This window comes from Dendroctonus ponderosae, unplaced genomic scaffold, assembly GCF_020466585.1.
Source record: "Dendroctonus ponderosae isolate FM_Combo_2020 unplaced genomic scaffold, Dpon_F_20191213v2 Dpon_F_20191213_5, whole genome shotgun sequence".
Taxonomy (NCBI): Eukaryota; Metazoa; Arthropoda; class Insecta; order Coleoptera; family Curculionidae; genus Dendroctonus; species Dendroctonus ponderosae.
Window position 1 is genome coordinate 12,238,477 of NW_026018715.1, and position 9,011 is coordinate 12,247,487.

Genomic DNA, 9,011 nt, shown 5'->3' on the forward strand with positions numbered 1-9,011 from the left:
AATCAAAATAATTGTGTTGCTTCATGTTCATTTAATTTAAGTCATACATGGTTACCTATGCTAAAATCTGAAGTAGACCAGAGAAACATACACCCAAATTAAATTTACACCAAAATTATTAATTAACATTACCTTTATTAATTTAAACAATGAGATTAGTTAAAGTCACATAACTGACAATTTGCACAGACGAATTATCAGAGCGAATTTTCATATACTGTATCATCCTACTATTGTTACACAATTTATTAACATACTCTTTTTTAGGTTCATTTAGGTTCTTTTGATAACGATAGCAGAAAATAGCTATCGAAAGGTCAAGGTAATTTTTCAAATTAATTTCTCTACTAATTGGAATTTTCTCTTACTTGAGCTTGAGCCTAAGTGTGTCGCAGGATACCCTCTAGGTGATAGTTCTGGATTACTTTTTGATAAATAACTTGTTCTTATTGCGAATTAGGAGCACTATTTATCAATCTGTAATAAAAGACGTGAGAAAATTCTGTCTTTTTTAATAACAAACATTTTTGAGGCGAAATACCCAAAAAGAAGTTTGTAAAACATTTGATTTAATCCGAAACATGTTTATGAATATAATTAAGAAGAAACCAACCAGCAGGAATTAAAAAGTAGATATCAACGATATTTGCCCAACTCGACGTCAAGCTAAAATATCAAGTTAAAACAGTTTTCGTGGAGTACAGTTTTGCGAAATATGATTTGTTTTGGCCTTGCCGCAATAAGGCAATGAGCAGTGCCTAACTTGCGAAATCTTTACTCATGCATACTGTACACGGCTTTTGTATTGCGTTCTTTGTTGTTTGGCCTTCTTGGAATGCTGTCGAATACATGGTATTTACAACTAATGACTAGCTAAAGCCTAATGAAACAGCCAAATAGCATTCTTCTATGGCTAGAATATTAATAATGTCAATATTAATTTTCATTTATGTATCGCTCTTCTGCTTAGTAGCTAGATTGGATTTTGCGTTGCGATTGAACCGTTAAAAATTCCATCCAAAGCAAGCTGATTTATTTGAGCTGAGCCTTCTGGAGAAATTCGTAAGTCAATCGTCGCGAATATACTAAATGTCCACTGTTTTCCCATTGCGAATGTAAATATTTACAAAACTAATGAATTAATGGCTGCAAACGAGTACGGGTTTTGGAAAAAGCATTGATGGCCAACATTAAACACACAACATTTGCCATTAACAATTCAGCCACTCCATTTAAATTTTAGGAAAGTTGAAATTTGAGAGAAAGCAATACGTGTATTCGATATATTACTAGAAGGCTTTCGGCTAAATTTCTATCGCCACGGTCACGAATTTGTAGAAAAACGCGGACGGTAACAAATTACCGATTTGTTAAATCTATAGATAGAAAGATTGATAGATACACTCTTTGGCTGAAATTTCGTTATGTACCAGTTCCGCATTTCCAATTATGTCTTGGTTGTATTTGCAGCGTGTCAAAAAAAGTGAACCGAAATAATTCGTCGTTACTAGCAAAATAAAATTGAATTATTTTTAATTTGGATTTTTATAAAATTGCCACAAACTTGACCAATTCGGGAATAATAAAATAAATATTTTTTTAAGGCAACGCTCTATTTAATTTGTAGCGTAGGTATTTAAACTGTTCCTGAAAGCTTTCAGATAAGAATCGGGCTCAGTTTCACTTAGGAAAGGTGGAAAACGGTCGCAGATATTGCAATTAAATTTTTCAGCTTCATTTAAATAGAATATTCTCTTGTCTAGAAGGGCTCAAAAGATTCTCCAATTGTATACTTTTTCGCAAAATGTCAATATTTGCTTCAACAAGGTCCGAATCAAGTCAAACTAGCAGTGTCTTTTACTTTTTTTTGTTGCTCTTTTTCATCAGATTTCGCTGAAACCGTAAAATTAGCTTCCACTTTCTAAGCTTCTTCGGGAGCAGAAAGCAATTTTTTCCAGTTAAGATCACTGGTTTGTCCTTCTCCGATCCTCCCATTGGAAGCAAACTTTTAAGTCCTCAAAATGTAACAGTAAACAGTTAAAATATGCACCCAATTAGAAAATCTTGAAACCAGCATCTCGGTCCACTTTACGGTTTGTTCTTCGTGGATACGAACCGAAGTTGAAAATAATTTGAGATTAACCGGCTGCTTTATAGAGATAATGCCGCATTTGTCACGGTCACACAACAGGTTTATACTTATACAATTCTAGGACATTTTACACAAACCGATCAACATTTACAGTAATGAATACAATTGCACACATACACACGTATGCACCGAACGCAGCAACTGAAGAACAAGAATCGAGCGTTTACCAAACTGGCAAAAAAATGGTGCCGTTTCGAATTCTCGGTAAAAAAAATCCATAAAAGGCCATCTAATGGGTCTAGTTCGTTTAAAATTCTTGCTAAAACTCAAAAGTTGTTTAAATAGCACTTGAAACCTGTACTTTAGATTACGGTACAAACTAAAAACATTATGATGGCCTGTGCGTTGACGTGATCTCAGTTACCGGACAAAAAGTCGATGACTATTTTGTGTAAATGTGACCCATACTTATCACAAAGATTTTTGAAAATTGAATCAAAATTAGATGGTGGTTGCTTTAAAATTGCTCTTCTGCTGGTTTTGTGTTAAAACTAGAATCGACTGTGGACAAGAATGGCAACGCATCTAAGTGAAGACTTCTTAATGTTAAAAAACTGCATTTACCTGAGGAATTTCAGTGGCTGGGCATTGAAAGAGCGAATGTTCTTCACGTTTTTGGTGGCGAATTGCGAAAATTTGGCTAAATATTTAATTTGTTGGTTCAGTAACTGATTTGAGGGATTTTGCAATGCACAACTGATAGTGCTAATCTCTTTTGCCAGCCTATCTATCATCTAATTCACAATGCTTCTTTCAAGAGCATTCGAATTTATTTTGTAAAACGCTCAAAGTGCACAGAGTCAAATTCACTAGTTCATCGAAGATCGTTACTCTTCTTGCAATTTTTTCACCTTTTCCATAGTCTTCAATTCATTTTCCGTTGCTAACTTTGATCGATTTTCCATTCAAAATCATGTGCAGGAATATTTTTTCCATTGAATCGTTTCCAAGCCTCAAGCGGAACAAACGGAATTTTGGTGAATCCGATACTGTAGCATTTCGGTAAACATTTTTTGGCATTTCCGTTAAAAATCGCGATAGCTTAAGTGTTTACTTGTATCATTATCGAGTATTTGGGGGGAATGATGCCCTTTGGAGTGTGATTTTTCAAAATCCGGCCATTCGATATTTTCATTCCGCACAAATTTCAACTAAAAACCGAATTGCGCTGCAACGAAGAAAAAAATGACAACATTTTAGTTAATGATTTAATTGCCGGCAAACAATGAAAAAGAGAAATTCAATAAAGGTGTTGAGGCCATAGATTGTAAAATTTCAAATTCTTGGCTCCGATTCAGTGCCCAAAGAAGTATCAGCGGTTTTGTTTAAACAAAATGACTAAATCTCCAAAAAGCAGACGAAACTAATCGATAAATTAACACAAATACTTGAAAACATCTAAGATCATAATTACGCTACTTAATACCTGATAAATAGCGAGATAAATAAATAAGTCATTGACTAGTTTACTGAGTATACACAGCCCTGTTAGCATTTCAATAGAAGCAGACAACTTCATAACACTTGCTGTTTATTATGGGCAAACAACCGATTCTTTGCTAGTTTTAGTAGATAGTGAAAAGTAGCGTTTCTTGTATAGTTAAGCAACGCCATATTGAACTTCACTAGGTAGCCGACATTGACTAGACTACACGAGTTTTACGATCAAATCTTCTTTAACGACTTGGCAATGAGAAATAGAATGTGCATCTTCAATCTGTTTTTGCATTTTTAGGTTCTCTGTCATTGGCATTTTGGCCTTAAAAAAATGAAATATTCAATCGCTCGTTAGCTTCTTTTTCCATCATCCATCCGCAAAGATCTAGCTTATTATCTGTGTAACTGGCAACGATTCCGTTCCGACAGGTTTGCGGTAATTATGAGTTGAAGATTCCGCAAGCAGAAGCATAAAGATAAAATCTTCAAGCATTAGAAGCATATTATATTTTTTTCCCGGGTTTCAGTCAAAATGTGAAACAAAAATGTTCATAATGTTTATTTCATATTACGTTTCGGCGAGACAACAGCGCCATCATCAGATCTAAAATTCAAATTGAGGCCTCAATTAAAAGAAGAATTATAATAACAATTACACGCAGTCAGGAAAAAAACATCGAAGCCTAAATTATTGCAGGATTGAATGATGTGGCTCAGACGGATTTGCACTCAAGACACTTTCAATTCAATCAATAACTGGACCCAATCACTTAAACATTTTATTATAAGCTCTGCTCATAGCGCAACGTATAAAAAGCAATATTTGTTTATTCAGTGTCTAAAAGATTAAATCGAATTAATCAAGGAAAGCCTTTTGTGAAATGACCGTATTGTTTTCACTCGTTTAACTGGCTCGGCTAATGCGAACAACAAACAAGCAGTTAATGGAGGTCAGAAACATAATATAAATTAAGATAATGACCTCTGGCAAAACCGTATTTTGGAATTCGGAATGAGTGACGAGTTATTTACAAAGGCCCCGTTGCAAAAAGCGAAAACACTCAAAAATTGATAGCATTTCCGATTATGGCCACAGGTCAACGATATATCGTGGTAATACGGTACATGTTCAATGAAATTGAAAGTGAATAACTGACCCAGGATACGGTGCAACTGATCGAATATTAACGCATACAGGGTGTCCCGTTAACACAGGACTTAAATGGTGCTGGGACATTTTTTCAAAAACTGTCCGGCTCCTCTGCTATTGATAATCAAAGTTCTTCAAAAGAAACGCTATCTTTCCTTTGAATTGAATTGTTCCTACACTGTTAAAAATAAGTTGAAAATTCAGTTACTTTTCAGTAAGTTCTGTAACTGAAAATTCAGTTTTTGGTTGTTGAAAATAAATTCATGCACATTGTGAATTTTCAGTATTCTTATTGAAAATCCAAAATTCAATAACATGTAACTGAAAATTCAATAACATGGAACTGAAAAGTTTCCAGATCTTAACCTATTTGCAAGGACTGATTGAGTATCTGTCAATTCGTACTACAATGGACGAATTAACAGATTTCCAACCAATAGAACACTCTTGTATCATCGTACATCGTATAAACGGATGCATGGCTTGATCTATTCTTTCTACAGTGACGTGACAACTACCAGAGAAGCTTATCACAGTTTCACCAAAAAATATCGTATTATACGTATAATTACAGTATAATTTGGATGGTGCATTACGCAAATATTCGCGAGAGGTCGCCCACGCTCTCTCTGAGTATGCGCGAAGAAGTTTCTTTAAAAATAACCTTCTTTTTCTTCTTTTTTACCAAAAGTCATTTGTTCTGTCAAAGTCAAAGATCTGTTCTCCCTGTAAATGTGTGAAAATGCCTGATGTGTCCTATATGTATGTAGCTGTGTTGTTCATCCTGGGCCAGATATAATACCTATAGCAAGCAAAAAGAAACAAGAAGACTGAAAAGATACACCAAGTAAACATAAACTAAAAAAAAGAAAAAAAAACACTATAATATTACTGTTAGTGAGTAAGACTTTAGAGGATCAGGGGAACAAGCCCGCTTACTGGACCTCTTACGTGACGAGCTGACAAAATACCCCTAGTTGGTTGTGCCAAAAAAACCCCAAAGAAGGAGAAGAAGATCTGAATTTTCAATAACTGGTTTCTGAATTTTCAATAACAGGTATCTGAATTTTAAAGTTACGTGTGTGGAAAAACCTTCAATTACATTTGACTGAAAATTCAACCAGATTTTTTTAACAGTGTATGTAAGACTCATATTTTGATGAAGCAACCGAGTTGATCGGTTTGGGGCAAGTGGCCAGATCTTTTTATTTCGTAGCTGCAATCAAGAAACCCCATTATTTCTGAAGAAAAGTTAAGTGAGATCGTGGTCTTCTTAGCCAAAGAACAAAATTGGCTTGTGCTGCTTGAACGTTTCAAAGTGCTTTTAGTTGTTTTTGTTGCCCAACCAAACAAGTTTCGGTTTGACATCGATTACACTTTTGAACGATCTACGGTTCTCTTGCACACCTCCCAATGTGCATGGTTCCATAAATCCTAGCCCACTCTATATAATAAAGAAACTGCGCTTAAAACGACTATCCGACTATCTGAAACTGTACGAAATTCAGCCATTGTGCTTAGAATATCTTACCAAATCTCATGCCATAAACCACATGCAGTTTGTCTTGATGTCTTTTATAGCACGTTTCTCTTGATTTTTGCATCCAATATGGTAGGTATGATGCAATTATACCGAAAGATAGAGAACAGTAATGTGACGTTACGGTTAAGCTTTTGATATAAGAGTTCTTATGGCGGTAATGGCACTTAAATGGATAACCCCAATGAATGTCTCTAATATTGTGAATTTAGCCACAACCTTTAAAGGTAATTCGTTGAAACTAGTGAGTTTTTCGGGCTTACAGGCCCCAGTGAATCGGAATTTTTTCCGGGTCTAAAATCCCAAAAAAATTACCTGTTGGTGGTTTGAATGTGCAACGGACATTGAAGGCTTCCGCTAAAGGCATTACAGTCGTTTTTTTAAAGCTGCACATGTTTGATTAACACAGAGGGTATGAGTACTCAGGTACCGTTACTCAGTTTTGTTTTTATTCGATAACAGTTAATTCGGGGCTGAGTCTGCAATATTTAACAATTTCGGCGAAATGGCCCAAACAAGCAAGTAAAAGTACTTATATAAACGATGGGCAAAACGCACTGTCATCACTATTGGCTTCAATTTTCCACGTGCAACTGTGTTTTTTCGTATTCAACAAATGGGCAGTTTTCGACATAAAATGGACAAGCAGGAAGTAATACGTGTTTACAACTTTAATCGAATTTATAAATCCGAATAAACCGAACGCTAGATCAAATTCAATTAAATGTAAGATACTAGCTAGATGATCAATGTAATGCCTGCAGATGTTACACTGTGTACTTTCCGCGATTAATTGAACAATAAATTGGGCGATCGTTAAATTGCGCAATTTAATGCCGACTTGGTTGCTGCTCTGGAGCCATAAGCAAAGAATTTGGTTCTTGAGTTATGCGCTATGATCTACACATCGCTATCAACAAAAGACAACAGAACTAAAGCATATAAATTTATGTTGGTTTTACTGAAATTGTACCAATTTATTGAGAGAACAATATCCAAATATCCAAGCAAATGACCTTCAATAATTGACCTAATTTATTGGACAATAAAGCGGTAAAAAATTAGACTGTATTGCAAAAAAATGTCTGAATTACCGCTTGCTGCTCTTCAAACAGTGTCGTGCCCGAACAGATCGGCACAACTTATCGTAGAAAACTTTTAAAAGTGTCTTGTTTGTCGGATATTGTTGTTCAACCAGTGTTGTCAACAGGGCTCGGCACAACTTTCACAACCATTAGAATCTAATGCGTTTGTTGGGCCGAGCCCTTCGGGCACGACACTGATTTTATCGCAGAAAACACTTCAAAATTGACTTATTTGTCGATTATTGTTATTCAACCAGTCTCGTACCCAAAGGGACAACTTTGACAATCATTAGCATCTAAAGCGTTTGTTGTGCCGAGCCCTTCGGACACGACACTGATTTTATTGTAGAAAACACTTCAAAACTGACAAAATTAGACCAGGAGAGTGGATGGTTTTGATTATCCAAATTGCGGACAAAAATTGCACGGCAAAACTACAATTTTTTGAAGAAACTTGAAAGACTTTTGCAGTTATTGCAGCTTTTGAGTTGGTTCCATTGTTGACTCTTTGAGATATTTGCTAAACACTAGAATTTGTTTATTCTTTAGTGCCTTGAGCCGCTTTCGTCAAACACTTTAGAAGTATCTGCTTCCAACCCAATCAATTATGACCTTAGGACAGCTGAGGCTCCTATAATTTCATCTGGATCATTCAGCTGTTCCCAAAGTGTTTTCTTTATATTCTTCGCCATTAGCATCCTTATGCTGAAATACTTTTTTTTCAAACTCTGTCATCATCTAACTGTTAACTTTTGACTACTTATTAACTAATTATGATAATGATTAAGACACACTAATGGAGACTAACCGAGATCATCAGTATCCTCATGCACATTATTCGCTTCGGTCGCACAGCATCAAATGCTGCTAATCAACAAGAACAAACATGTCATTTTCCCCGCGGAACAAAACACCCGAAGCCGGCGAAAATCCCGTAGCCCGTAAAAGGGGACGGAAGGAACAACTGGAGCAAAAGAAAAGTGTAATGTCGCGAATCGATAGAGTGCAGCGCGATAAAAACCGACAAACTGAAATGACAACACGATGGAAGAAGCGATGGTTTTGGTGGGAACAAATCGCCGAGCAGTTGAACAACGCAATGGAAATCAGCAAACTATAATCGCGGAATAATGCAAAACCTACTGTACGAAATAAGGCCCTTCGTGGACCCCGATTTAGGGCTACACCGCTCCAGGTTTGAGCACTGAACTGACTGTCGGGTAGGTCAGGACTGCATATGCGCGCATAAGTCAGGAACGCAGTCGATGCCAAGCGGCGAAAACGACGCTCGGCGTCGACGGCGTCGGAAAATTCCTTGCCCTTATCTACCGGTCTAAAAGTGCGTCGAGTGGCGTGATCAAGTTTGCTAAGGCGAAACGTCCATGGAATACGGTTAGGCAGGAATTAAAGTTACCAGGGCTGTTTGGAGATATCCGATGTGTTTGACTGGAAGGTTGCCACTTTTTTCGTCCTATTGGCAGCTAAATCAGGTTAATATACCTGCAGGAGCATTTGAAACAAGTGAATATAAGGATGAGGAGGTCAATACTCTGCAAGAAAGAAATGACTTGCAGGTGAAGATAAACGAGTTCATAAAAATAATAGAGTCAACAAAAAAGAGTTTTTAACGCCAGAAGGGAAGTCCTG

The 9,011-nt window shown here is 36.4% G+C and overlaps 1 protein-coding gene across 7 annotated transcripts in view; it reads right to left on the bottom strand.

The window, feature by feature from the left end:
• The window catches only part of LOC109545559 (mushroom body large-type Kenyon cell-specific protein 1), a 159,936-nt gene that overhangs the window by 37,048 nt on the left and 113,877 nt on the right, over positions 1-9,011 (bottom strand). Inside the window, exon 1 of one of the 7 annotated variants that reach the window (XM_048666443.1) lies at positions 8,173-8,281. The exons of 5 other annotated variants lie outside the window; for them this stretch is intronic. The gene's annotated coding sequence lies outside the window, so the exon portion shown is untranslated. Of the gene's footprint in view, positions 1-2,716; positions 2,846-8,172; positions 8,282-9,011 lie in introns of those variants that run through there. One more of the 7 variants, XM_019916327.2, reaches the window with a different exon arrangement.